Raw genomic sequence first — 14505 nt, forward strand, 5'->3', positions numbered from 1 at the left:
TGGGGAATAGAACCCTATGAAAAGTGACCTGGTAAATCTAAAAAAGAACTAGAAAATAGAATAAGAAATGGAAAATAAAAAAAAAAACTTTAAAAATGTTTTAAAATCCAATGTTGGATTGTTTAACAGAAGGTTCACCTCTGCTGCAGAGAAAATGAACAAGTTGAGAAGCAGGTCAGAATACATTATCCAGAATGTAGCATAGAGAAACGAAAGGAACAAAAGATAGAAGAAGGATTAGAAAGTTGAGCTCTAAGATGTCTAACTGGAGTTCCAAAGAAGCAGAGAAAATGACAGGTAATGTTTGAGATGATTGTTGAGGATTTTCTAGAACTAATGAAAGACCACCAGTTCACAAATTCAAGAAGCCCACTGAGTGAAAAGAAACTCTTTTCTAGCTTCAGGTAGATACCATAGTCCAATAACAAATCTTAATAAAACTCATGAAGGACAAAGAACATCTTACAGGCAGCTACATTCAAAATACTAACAGCGCAAAAGCAAGCTTCTCAACAGCGGCCCTGAAGTCAGAACTCAGCATACTGCCAACCGTGTGTTCTATAACCAGCAAAAAATACCTTTCCAAAAGTGAGCTGGAAAGCAGCATCTTCCGATAAATAAAAACAGAATTCACTCTCAGCAGGCCCCCACTTAAGGAAATACTAATGAACATACTGCAAGCAAAAGAAGATAATCCTAGTGGAAGATCTGATGCGCAAGAGAGATAAAGCTTAAGGACAGTGGTGAATACCTGGTAAACCTAGTGAACAGTAGACGAGGAATGACGGCATCTGGTGGGACTGAAGAAGCAAGGTGGTGTCAATCCAAGACCAGCGTGTAAATCAGGAAGAAAGCAGGCAAGGTAGAGGAAAAGAGACATTGAATACTTTTTTTCTTTTGAATTTCCCTATTTTTTGGTACGTCAGATAAGTGGAATCACAATATTTGTTCTTTTCATCTGGCGTATTTCACTTACTATATTTTCAAGGTTCATCCATGTTGCCACAGGTGTCAGGTTTTCTTTCCTGTTTAAAGCTGAAGAGTATTCCATTGTGGGTGATCCACATTTTGTTTATACTTTCATCGATCAGTGGACATTTTTTATTGTAAGCTATAATGATTTTACTATTGTCTCATTTTTAAATTGAAATATATTTGTACAATAACTGTAAATTTAAGGTGTATAATATGTTAATTTGATACACATACATTGTAACATGTTTGCCATTGTAGCAATAATTAGCACTTCTGTCACATTACATAATTATCATTTCTTTAGTAATTGGAATTAAGTTCTAGTCTCTTAGCAAGATTAATGATTATAATAATACAGTTGTCTGTATTGACTATACTGTGCATTGGATCTCTAGGACTTTTTACTGCTTGTTGCAGGTTTGTACCCTTTGACAACATCGATCTGACCCCTGCCCCCAGAGGTTTGTGGGAGGACGTCCTGCTGAGGCCCTGATACAGGAACAGTGCCATTTATTATTGTCATCTGCTTCATTCCATCTCTCCTCTCTCCCCCAGTCCTGGAGTCCCTTCTCAGAACTCTGGTGATGCTGGGGAGGTGGATTACTCCCCCTGCAGCCTGCACAGCTTGTGTAGCGAGGTGGTCACTCACCACTTTAGCTTTCCACCTTCTCTGCTGGGAGGCCCCAACAGCTGCCACCAAAAGCCCAGGCCCCTGCAGTGTTGCCCTGGGGAGGGGGCCACCTTCATGAGTTCCTGACTCTTCTCTGCATCCAGACTCATCTCTGTCCCACTCCTGTGGAGTGCTGAAGTCTTCCCTCAGGCAGGCTGGAGTTCACAAATTCTCTCCGCTGTGGGTATCTGCTCAGTTTTGCGCTCTCCAGGTTCTTGGTTTCTGGTCACCACGAGCAGGAGTGTGGCAGGTTCACTGCCTCTTTGGGATCTGCAGCCCTTACTGAGGTCCTGTTTATCTTTGGATGAACAGATGGGCTGGAAACCTCCCGGGTCCCTTGGTGTAATGTGCAGAGGTGCTTTTGTTCAATTATGGATGTCGGATTGATTGTCGAAAAAGGGGGTTGGGGAGGAAGAACGACTTACGCTGCTTTGACGCTGGTGTCTCCTCTTTTTCTCAGTGGACATTTGAGATTTTTCCATCTTCTCGCTATTCTGGATGAAGCTGCCGTGAACACTGATTTACAAATACCTGTTTGAATCTCTGCTTTCAATACTTTTGGGTATATACCAAGAAGTGGAATTGTTGGATCACATGGCAATCCTATGTTAACTTTTTGAGGAATCACCGTATTCCACACCGGCTGCAGCATTTCGTATTAACTAGCAGGGGTGTGTGGGGTCCTGACTTAGCCACATCCTTGCTAACCACCCTGAAGGGTGTGAAGTGTCGTCTCATTGTGATTTTGATTTGCATTTCCTTCATGGCTTGTGGTGTTGAGCATCTTTTCATGTGCTTATTGGCCATTTGAATATCTTCGTTGGAGATATGTCTATTCAAGTCTTTTGCCCATTTTAAAATTGGGTTATTTTTGTTGTTGTTGTTGAGTTTTAGAAGCTCTTTATATATTTTGAATATGAAACTCTGATCTGTATGCTTTGCAGATACTTCCTCTCATTCTTAGGTTTGTCTTCTCACTCTTGATACTGTTTTCCAGTGAGTCAGAGTTTTTGGTTTTGAAGAAGTCCCACTTACCTATTTTTACATTGTTTTGCCTGTGCTTTTGGTGTCACATCCAAGGAATCACTGCCAAACCCAATGCCTTAAAGCTTCCCCTGTGTTTTCTTGTGAGAGTTACCTTTATGCTTATGTTTAGGCCTGTGATCCATCTGAGCTAACATTTGTGTGTGGTATAAGGCAAGGGCCCAACTTCACTACTTTGCAATGTAGAGGTCCAGTTTTCTCAAAATCATTTGTTGAAAACACTGTCTTTTCTCCACTGAATGATCTCGGCACCCTTGTCCAAAATTAATTGGTCATAGATGTAGGGGTTTATTTCTGTGCTCTCTGTTCTGTTCCATTGGTCTATCCCTGTGCCAGTATTTACAGTTTTGGTTTGTTTTTGTTTGGTTTGTAGTAGTTTTTAAAATAACAGGGGTGAGTCCTCCAACCATGTTCTTCTTTCTCAAGACTGTTTCAGCTGTTTGGAGTCTCTTAGAATTTCATATGAATTTTAGGATGGATTTTTCTATTTCTGCAAAAAACATCAGTGAGATTTTAATAGAGTTTACATTGAATATGTAGGTTGCTTTGGATGGTACTGTCATCATAACAATATTAAGTCTTCCAATCCATGAACATGGGACATTCTTCCATACATTTGTGTCCTTAAATTTCTTTCAGAACTGATTTGTAGTTTTAGTATACAAGTCTTTTGCCTCTTTGGTTAAGTTAATAAGTATATTATTCTTTTTGATACCATTGGAAGTATCGTTTTCTTTATTTCTTTTTTGGATTGTTCATTGTTAAGGTATAGAATAGAAATGCAAATTATTTTTGCATGTTGATTTTGCATCCTCAATTCAGCTGAATTCATTAGTTCTAATAGTTTTTTTGTGGAATCTTTACAGTTGTATAATCATTCTTTTAAAATGTTTCTGTAACTTTGTAAAAACTGATCATGTAAAGGCCACAAAGAAAAATCTCAGAAAGTTTTAAGTTAGAAATTCTGACACTTATGCAGTAATGTTAGCAATTAGTAACAAAGCAAAAAGAGCCCTCCCCCCAACAGGTGTTCTGCTAAATAAATTTTGAAGTTCGGAAAAAATTTTAAAACTGTGGTTTTACATGTTTACACTACCACCCACTAGTCTCCTGTTCCTCTTTTCCGCATAAGAGGTGACGACTTCTTGGTTCTTCAGAACGTTCTCCCTGAGCAGATGCAGTCCTGCTACCAGCTCCCTCTGCGTTTCTCTTACTGGAAATAACTGAAGTTGTCACTCTGCTGGCTGCTCAGTAGCTTTTTTTTTTTTTTTTTAATATTTTCATTGAAGTATAGTCAGTTTACCGTGTGTCAATTTCTGGTGTACAGCACAATGCTTCAGTCATACAGGAACATACATATGCTTGTTTTCCTATTCTTTTTCACCATATTTTACTACAAGATACTGAATATAGTTTCCTGTGCTATACAGTATAAACTCGTTGTTTATACATTTAGCTTTTTTAAGAATTACTCTCTTCCTTCTCCCCCACACTCCCACCCTCCTCCCCCACTGGCTGTTTAAACTGGAATTGCTACCCATGATCCAGAGAAGTAACATAAGCACAGTGCTCCCTGGTCTCCCACACCTGTGCCTTCAGGCACACCCTGTGGGAAGAGCTGTTCCTTAAAGAGCCCCTTCCCCATCTTATTCACAGGACACATTCACTCTGTTGGAACCCCTGGGAGAGTGTTTTATGACTGACACAGGCTTCAGGCCTTGGGGGTGGGGTCTTTCAAAGTCTGCCCGATGGGGTCTGGATTTTCCTAAGCAATTAGTGTTTCCAAGGACAATGGGTGAACTGCAGGAACCTTGGGGAAGGGGGTGGCCTCATAACCATGAGTCATACTGTTTGTTTGTTCATTCATTTAAAAAATATTTACTGAGCTCTCGCGGAAAGCCCAGCCTTGCTTAGGTGCCGAAGGTAATAATAGCGAGTGCTGGGACTTGGGACTTGAGCAGCACCAGTTACCAGCGGCACTGTTCTAAGTCTGCACGTAAACCAATTCAGCAAATGAGCCTGTCTGCGTGCCAGGGAGACACTGCATGCGGTGTAGCGGGACAGCGGCACAGCTGACACAGCCAGATGGGGCTCAGGAAGGTGGTAAACCAGGCTGACGCTGACATATGCATCCACCAGGAAAGGGTGAGAACCTGCTTCATCAGGGGAAGGAAGGGGCAGGTGAAGGTGGAAGGCTAGACAAGGACACGCACAAACTTGGGCACCAGGATGGTCCATGGCACCTGGGTGCATGGAGGTGGTGAAGGCTGTTCCCACAGCTCCTGCCAGGGTCATGGGACTCCTGCCTTTGGCCCAGCCTGGACTCCAAGCACAAGCATTCTGCCTGGAGGCACAGCACCGGTCCCCCGACTTTTCCAGCCAGAAAACTACTGCACGTACCCCTCCAAGAAGGCACAGCTTAGAGCTGTCATCTCCTGGGTGAACCCAGCTTGCATGTGAGGCTGCCGGAGGCCAGCATCTAGGAGGTGTGCATGCAGGTGGGTCCGCAGGCCCCGCACTTGCCGGGCCTGGCACTGCGCACAGTGCTTCCCCGGGCAGCACTGTACACAAGGCCCCCCTGCTGGCCAGGTGGACCCAGGGGCCTGATTCAGCTGCAGAAGGATGGAGAAGACCAGGAGATCCTGGGGTGGGGGTCAGGGAGCAGTCTGGCCACCAAGGTCAGAATCAGAGGTGACAGGAGGTTGCCAGAGTCCTGGAGACAGGAGGAGCCAGAGGCCGAAGGAGATGCGGCAGGCCCACTCAGGAAGCCGGTTATAGATCCAAAGTAGTGCTATTTTCATTGTAAATATTGTAAGACCAGACAGGAGAGTGCATTTCTGGACCAAATGAGGTTTATTTCAAACAGCTCTGTTGCAAATGCCCAATGAATTTTAACCCGAATGGAGTAGAAGCAATCTGTGTCAGACCTGTTCTAAGTTCCCTGGTCCTGCCCTCAAAAGGAAAGACACACTGAACCGAGGAGGCCTCATGGCAGGAACAGGGAGGTCCCCCTGCAGCCTCCCACACCCAGCGTGCTGGGCAGCAGGCCTGCTGCCGGACACCCAGCTCTTCCTGGAACTTGCTGCACTGTTTTCCTTTTCCACAGCTTAGCTCTGACCTGGCATTGGAAAATGGATTAGGCTTCTGTACTTTGTAGGTTGTGAAACATTGTACAACGTGAACAGAATGAAATAAATGCATGTAAAATAGAAAAAAATAAAAGATCAAACCCTGTACAGTCTTGGAGCCTCAGGCCCTTGAAGACTGGCTGAACTGGTTACACAGGCTGCCACTTCCTTCTGCCCTGGTTCCTGGCAGGTCAGCAGCCTTCGGCACTGGGCTTGCCTCCGGGAGTGGCAGCGCAGAGGCCCCGGTTCAGAGGGGTCATACTCCTGGATTCTTGCTGTGTTCTCGTTCCCAGGCTGCTCCTTAGGGGATGCTACAGGCTTGACAACCTTCTCTTCCCTTTGTCCTCAAAATGGGGGGAGACTGGAGTTTCAGTCTGCCGTCCGTGGAGGGCCTGACACACTGGCAGCAGAGACAGGAATTAATGCCTCGAAACATTGTTTTAGTTGCGAGAAGAGTCTTAATGATGCAGCAAAGGAAAGGCTGCACAAAGTAAGGACCTGAGGTCCTCTAAATAAATATTTGTTGGCTGAGAGTGAAATGCAGGGTAGCTGTTTCTCTCCAACCAGAGGCTAGGCAGTCACTTAGTGATTCCATCTCTACAGCAGTGGGTCTCAAGATGAGGACCTGGACAAGAAACCTTAGCGTCACAGGGGAACAAGGCCCCATGTGACCTGGGTCTCAGCAAGTCCTCCAGGTGTTTCTGGAGGCACTCGGTCTCTTTTCTTCCGCTGTTTCTCTGCCTGAAAGAGTCCACTTGACACCCTTCCTGTGATAGTTAGATTTTCAGACTCAGATACTCCTCCAGCGTCCTCTCTCAAGAAAGAAGTCAGGGGACTTTGGCTTTTCAACAGACATCTGTAACCTCCAAATCCAGTGTGTGACTTGTTTTTATACAGCTCTAGAAATAAGGAAGGTTTTACATTTTTAAAAGGTTGTTAAGCAAGCATACTTACAAACAACAAAGAAGAATAGGTGGCAGATACAGTATGAGCCTTGAAGCCCAAAATATTTACCATCTGGGCCTTTAGAGAAGGAGCCTGCGGACCGATTCTGTTCGCTAATGTCCCAAGAACCTTCTTTAATTTGAATTAGCAGTCACGTTGCTTCTGTAAATGTGTTCTGTTCTAACATCCAAATTCATGGTAAAATAAACTTGCCTTAATTTATGGAATTGTGTTTTTCTGTTTGTGAAATTTAAACTCTGCACTGCTTTTTATGACTGCCTAGCCTCTGAATGGAGAGAAACAGCTACCCTGTATTTCACTCTCAACTGACAAATATTTATTGAGAGGACACAACAGTTAATAAAGTTAAATTTTGCTTCTGTTTCCTTAAGCATGCGTTAGAGGAGTCTGACACAGGACGGGTGCCACATGAGTGTAAGGGACCTGGGGACACGGAGAAGGGGACACTCACTTAGTATCCCGTTACAGGGATGCACTCTCACTGATTCTTCCTGTGCCCCGAGGAGAGAGATTTTGCTTATTTCAGTCTTTCCTTTTTTCTCTCAAAACAGCGTTGCTATGTGTAACCATGTCCACAGCTCCTTTCATCCACATAAGACAAAGTCCCAGGAGCAAAAGAGTTGAAGGCTCTGGGCTGAGACTGAACACACCAACGGACAACAGCCAGATGGTTGTCTACATAGAATAGAGCTCTGACCCATAATCTGCAGCAACCACCCCAGGAATCCAACCCATTACCTACAGTCACCAGTTCAGAAAACCAAATCACTGTCTGTAGCAACCAGTACAGGAAGCCATACAATAACTTCTCTGTAATAATCAGCCCAGTTGGCCAGGACTTGATTAACAACTGATAGCTTCCCTAATTTTACCCCCGTTTCCAACGTAGCACCAGAGAAATCCAAATACACACCCCTAACCAATCGCACGTACACCCTCTTTTACGTCCCCTGCTGACAGCTTCCCCAGGTCAACAGCCTCCAGTCAGGGCACACCTGAAGCCTTCCCTTGATTCCACTGTAAAGCTTTCCTGCTCCTTTTCCTGGCTTTGAGTCTCTGGCAAACGTAAGTGTGGGATTTTCTCATTTGGTTGGTCTTTGTTTATTTCCATAGTTATAGTGAAGGTCCCGCTGATACACGACTTGCACTGCCTGTTGCCATGGAGCCCAGCCCTCAGCCAGGTGTGGACCCTAGGTTTGGACCCCAGGGGCCCCTTGCACCTGGCTGCTCACAGCACTGATAAGGTGGCTCAGCACTGGGTCTAAACTCCACTCTCTCTGTGTTGGGGTCCTTAGCTGTTCATTCTCGGTTTGAAACCCAGCTTTTGATACTGATTCCCATTATTTTGGCCTCTTTAGTGGAGTCAGGCCATTCTTTCCCATCCCTTTTTGCTGTCTTTTGTTTCTCAGTTTTGTGTTGTGCTGTCATAAGAAGGAGAACCACGGGGCAGGACACAGGCTTTTGTTTGGGCTGACTTTGCAGATCTGTGCATCTGCAGGTCTCACCAGACCAGCGTCTACTGGGACAAATTCTGCATCGGGTCACCAATAAATCTGATTAATGAGGCTCCCCTTCTGTCTTGATTTTGTGTCCTGAGAGTTTTGAGAACAGAGAATGTTCTCGCTATTTTTCTGCCTTTTGGGGGCACGGATTGTGGGGAGTAGACTCCTACATTTGGAGGGAGCCAACTGTCAGGCAGGGGGCTGAGACATGGGGAGATAAGCATTATGTTCCTCCTGACCGTTGCCAGCTCTCATGGGGTTGTCTAAGTCTAAATCCTCTCCTATACCTTGAAAAAGTGCTGCTGCTTGTATGTACTGTCTTTACAACCCTAATCTTTGTGCCTCTCTTTCTAAGTGGCAAAACTTCACCAAAGATGATATAGGCCTTCAGTAGCCACTCTGGGGAATATTTGATTTGAACACAATTATTTATTTGAGAAGAAGAAAGGAAATAATATTTCTTGGACCCAATGGGCAGCATTTTTTTATTGATATGCAGAGGTCTCCAAACAAAATTCTGAGTCAGAAGTCTTCACTAAAAGTTTCTTTGACTGAAGCTGATGAGCAATTCAGCAAACCTGAGTAAACTAGACCCATTTTGATGTCCAGCTGTCCTTCTCCTCCTCATCCTTTTGATCCTCCTCCTCCTGTGCCTCCATCAGCTGCTCTCTCAACTTCTCCTTCTTCAGATGCCCTAAGTTTTCCAGACAACTCTCCTAACACCCAAAATGCAGTTGTTTCCCTCCCACGAGTCTCATATGCAGACAGCTGTAGAATTTAAACCTTGGATCTGAGCTGAATTAAAAACTATAATGAAAGATTTCCCTAAACTCAAGCAAGACCAGCAGATATTTACAGAAGAACTTAAGACATAAGACCTAGGATTACCTGACCTATATCAACTTGTACACATGCTGGTCAGAACCTCAGATGCTAAATCCTGGATGAGGAAAGCTGGTTGGACTGACCTAGAAAAGGATCTACAGGATCCATCTTTCCTCTATAAACTCAATGGTCAAGAAAGTGACAAAAATATAGGTCAAAGTCTCCTAAAAGTCCTATTTCAAAACTTTCTAGCAAAAATCGAGTGCACCATAATTTAATCATGCAAATAAAAAAGATGAAACTATGAATATGTGGAGATTTAAAAACTTGTTACTGAGCAACTATTGTTCAAGAAGAAATCGAGAGAAAAAAATACCTTGAGACAAATGAAAATGGAAGTATAACATATCAAAACTCACAGGATGCAGCAAAAGCAGTTCTAAGAGGCAAATTTATAGTGATAAATGCCTACATCAAGAAACAAGAAAGATATCAAATAAACAACCTAAATTTATACCTTAAGGAACTAGAAAGAGAAGAACAAATGAACCCCGAAGTTAGTAGCAAGGAAGAAAATAACAAAGATCAGAGTGGAATAAAATGAAACAGAGACTAAAAAGACAATAGAAAACACCAATGAAATTAAGTTGATTCTTCGAAAAGATAAACAAAATTGATGAAACTTTGGATAGAGTCACCAAAAAAAAAAAAAAAAGAATCAAATAAATAAAATCAGAATGAAAGAAGAGATACTGCAACTGTAAACCACAGAAATACAAAGGATCATAAGAGAGTACTATGAACAATAAAAGGCCAGGGAATTAAACAAAAATGGAGAAATGGATAAATTCCTAGAAATGGATACAACCTACCAAGACTGAATCATGAAGAAATAGAAAAATCTAAACAGACAATTACTAGTACAGAGATTGAATCAGTAATCAAAAACTTCGCAACAAGCAAAAGTCCAGGACCAGACAGCTTCACTGGTAAAGTCTACCAAACATTCAATGAAGAATTAACACTAATTTTTCTCTAATCCTTCCAAAAAACAGAAGAGGAAGGAATGCTTCCAAATTTATTTTATGAGGACAGCTTTACCCTGATCCCAAAACTCAGACAGGGACTCCACAAGAAAAGAAATATCCCAAGTGAGCGAGATGCAGGAACTCTCAATAAAACATTAGCAAACCAAATTCAACAGTGTATTCAGAGGATGAGACACCACAATCAAGTAGGGTTTATCCCAGGGATGCAAGGATGGGTCAGCATTTGCAGATCAGTCAGCCTGATACAGCACACTGACAAAATGCAGGCTGAAATCATCTCATCATCTCAGTAGAGCATCTGACATGATAAAAACTCACAAAGTAGGTATGGAGGGAACCTAATAAAGGCCATATATGACAAGCCCACAGCTGACACCGGTATTCAGTGGTGAAAAGCTGAAAGCTTTTCCTCTAAGATCAAGAACAAGACAAGGATGCCCACTCTTGCCACTTTTATTCAGCATAGTATTCAAAGTCCTACCCAAGGCAATTATGCAATTAAAAGAAATAAAAGTAATCTAGATTGGAGAAATAAAATTGTCACTCTTTGCAGATAACATCAGATGATCTATGAAAACCCTAAAGCCTCCACTAAAACACTTAGAACTAATAACCAAATTGAGTAGAGCTGTAGAATACAAAATCAATATGCAGAAATCTGTCATGTTTCTATACATAATAACAAACTGTCCAAAAAACTGAGAAAATCATCTCATTTACACTTGTATCAAAAAAAGAGTAAAATACCTAAGATAAATTTTACCAAGAAGGTGAGAGGCCTATATACTGAAAACTAAAATGTTAACGAAAGAAATCAAAGAAAGTGCAAACGAATGGAAGGACACTCTGCTCGTGGTTTGGAAGACTTACTATTGTAAGAATCTCTCTCTGCCTCTCTCTGTCTCTCTCAGCCTCGCCTCTGACTCTGCTTGTCTTTCCTGCTCCAGAGAGGCTCCATCACAGAGCCAGGGCAGGGCCCCGGGAGATTGAGGCTCACTTCTTTAAGACCTTGCAACCAGAGAAGTAAAAAACTCTTCCAGGCCACCTTCAGTTAAAAACAGCTCTGCGATGGGCTCTGATTGGCCCAGCCAGTGTCTGGGGCACTTTGGGGTTGCTGTGATGACAGCCCCCTCTAGGCCACTGCTTTGAAAGAAAATTTTCAAGAAGAGCGGTGAGCTAGGCTGGCCCGGAAAATGGTGCCTGCAGAGGTTGTCTTCCCTGTGGAAGAGAAGAGGGCCACCTCTGGGCCTGGGGCGGCTCCAGATTTGCCTTCTACAAGCCAGTTTGCACATTGCAGTTGGCATTTGTCTGCTTTCGTATTGGAAAACATCTTAGGAAGTAAGGTAAAATGAAAAAAAAAAAATCCTCCCATTTCCTTTGGGAAGGGTGGACAGATGAGTGGAGAGGCTGAGTGGTGATGAGGTTACAGGTTAGAAGGTGGCACAACTTAGTAGAATGGAAACCGTCCTAGTCGCCTGGAACCCAGATGTGTAGACTGTCTTGATGGGGCCCACGGGCAACCCACTTCAGCATCCTGGAACCCCCTGAGCAAATGCCACTTTGGGATAACAATTTATTTTGTGGGTCACAGAGTGTCCCAAAGCCTTAAATCTAAAAACAACATTTACTGATGTGACTTGATTGTAACAATGCAGTTTGCTGTGTTTATATGTAAAGGTGTGAGAGGCTTTTGTTTATTTTATGTATGTAAAGGATTGGTCTGTTTTTGTTTGTGGAGAGCCCAGCTTTGAAATGCCTGGTCTCTCTCTTGGTGATTCCACCAAAGGTAGGGCCCACTGACTTTCTCTCTGCAGTGGTCCGAGGCAGCCCAGTGCTGTGATTGGGGGCTGCAGACACAGTGTGACTGGTCCCCACCCAAAGGATGCAGAATTCAGTTTCCTGGGCATCTACAGGCTGGCTGAGCAAATTAACTGCCTCACAACTCGATGGTTGACACCAGAACCAGCCTGGAGTGGTGAGCTGTGCCCCTTAGACCCCGTTGTTGCTGGATCTCTGACAGTGCCAGGAGGCGTTCACGTTAGCTTGTAATGCGTGCTCGTCTTGTGAGTCTAAGTAAAAACTCATTTACTAAGAAAAAGATAAGTCTCTCAGCTCTACTCTTGGAACTGTAAAGTTTGTCTTAAGGGGACTGCGCGTAAGCCCAGTCAGTGCCCTGCTGTGTGCCTTTGAGTAAACTGCCACAGTGCTCGGGGCGCAGTTACCCACCTGCAAAACTGGAGGGCTGGACTGAGCTCTGCCAAAGGCCCCTCTCAGCCGCAGGGCAGGGCCCAGTGCACGGCAGTGCCTGTGCGTTTTTTCTCCTCCCTCCTGCAACGCAAGCTTCTGCGCGTACCTCTGACTGCGCTGCGGGCCGAAGGTGAAACCGCGACTGAGCGGGCCTGTGGTTCACGCCTCTCTTCTCCTACTGGCTAATCTGCTTCGTGAAGTATCCTGTGATCTGGGGAAATGGAAGAAAAAGAAACCGTGAACCCGAAACTCGCATCTCATTCTAAATTCTGCAGATGAGTTCATTAGTCCCGCAGGATCTCCAGAGCACAGACGTCCACAGTTGCTGTGGGGGAACGTGCTGTGCGGCGCGAAGCTGGCAAGAAGGGGAATCTTTTCCGTAAAAGCCTACAGTGCTAATGATTTTTAAAAAGGATAAATTTTAAATTTCAATTAAAACATTAACACAGTGTTCAAAGGCTTTCTAGCTAAAGCTTTTACTGGAAAGCTTGTACTGTGATTTGCACATTGTGCACAGCATTATGGCTGTTTATTTGTGGCTGTTTTCTCTTCGGCCTGCCCCGAGCCCACCCCCCACAAGGTCCCTCACCAAACCCAGCCCTGTGGACAGCATCATGAGTGTCTTTTGGACCAAATTTTCTGATCTCAGGTCCAGGATTTTTGTTTCTTAATAACAATAATACAATATATGTTTAAAAATACAAAAGATTAGTATGAAATTCCATATAGCTTTAATCAGGGAAAAAATTTAAATAGAAAAAATTTAACACAATGTACAAGGCGAGAATCTATCTGAGAGTCTTTGCACTTGGCTAGAAAAACCCACAGTAGAGTTTATTCTCTAGAAAGTAGTAGGCAGACTATGGCCTGGACACCAGATCTGGTCTGCCAGCGGGTATTGTGCCGTTCTTGCATTAAGACTGGTCCTTACACTATTAAATGGTTGTGTAGGTACACACAAAATATCCTCAATTTTGCCTGTTGACTCTCAAAACCTAAAGTATTTTCTTTCTGGCCCTTTAAGAAGTTTGCCAACCCCTGCCCTACTTGAAAGGGGTAAACAACTCATGGAGCATTTCAGCAGTGCCTCCTGGAAGGAACACTTACAGCAAGCCCAAAACCTTTGGTCACAAAGTTGTTGCACCAGCACCTACGTTTGTAAAGCGTGTCCTCGCCGCTGTGACCACTTTCACTTTTATCTTGTTGGTGTGATTCCAGGTCCTCATGTCAGAGATTGTTCCACTTTGTGAGCAAAGGAAAAAAACCACAGATAAGTGATATCAAATAAAAATACAGTAAAAGAGAAGGTTGTCAGAAGATCCTGACTTGATAGTGGTGTATAAACTAATCTGAGCAGGCTGCCGTCTTGTTGTGTTTGTAACTCCAGACGTAAACTTGTTTTTGTCTCAGGCATGTGGGGCTCTGCCTGTTGATAGGAAAATTCTCTTGTCGTTCCAAAACTCTGTCCTAGGCAAGGTAAACAGCGGTGCCTGTCTTGCTGTGAAACAGATAAAGTGTGTTCCACTGGTTACGGAGACTTGGAAACGAAAGACACCCCCGTCTCTTGAATGTGAGACATGGAGCCAAGAGAAATAGGTGGATCACCAGGCTTTACAAAGGGAGTTCACAGTAGTCTCTGATAGGATGGAATAGTATCTTTGAAAGTTTCAAAACACAGATAAGATTAACTCATTTGTATTTCTTGGGAGTTACTCTTGAAACAGTAAGTTCCAGCCAGGTTCAGGCTGTTCCCGTGTAGTCAATACCGCCACCTGCTGGCCTCATCATGGAATTCTGTTTGTGTCAAGGTTTATAGAAACTGCTGTAAATGCAAAACTCCTCTACTTAACAGTTCAGACTCTTTACTTTCCCTTACCAGTGGACTTCACAGAAATGTGCCTTTATGTGTGATTGGTTTTTTCTATATGAGTTGATATGTGTTGGGATCACGTACGGCTACAACCATTTCCAGTATACTTAAGAAAGTTGCAGGAGTTATAAATCTTTGTGGTGCTAATGATTCCTTTTGTAAATATCTCTGGTTCCAGCTTTTTTGTCTTTTCATTTTTATTTATTTTTTTAAACTTTTTAAAATTGAG

General features: G+C 43.4%; 2 long non-coding RNA genes across 2 annotated transcripts in view; one reads left to right on the forward strand and one right to left on the reverse strand.

Moving 5' to 3' along the window:
- Positions 1-14505, forward strand: part of LOC106728538 — a 124348-nt gene that overhangs the window by 20854 nt on the left and 88989 nt on the right. The window lies entirely within an intron of this gene.
- Positions 5629-13901, reverse strand: LOC116658145. Its single transcript, XR_004313322.1, has 3 exons — positions 13561-13901; positions 12386-12617; positions 5629-6217 (listed from the first exon to the last, which is right to left on the reverse strand). It is a non-coding gene; the product is annotated as an uncharacterized LOC116658145 (long non-coding RNA).

Source organism: Camelus ferus, chromosome 20 (assembly GCF_009834535.1).
Source record: "Camelus ferus isolate YT-003-E chromosome 20, BCGSAC_Cfer_1.0, whole genome shotgun sequence".
NCBI lineage: Eukaryota > Metazoa > Chordata > Mammalia > Artiodactyla > Camelidae > Camelus > Camelus ferus.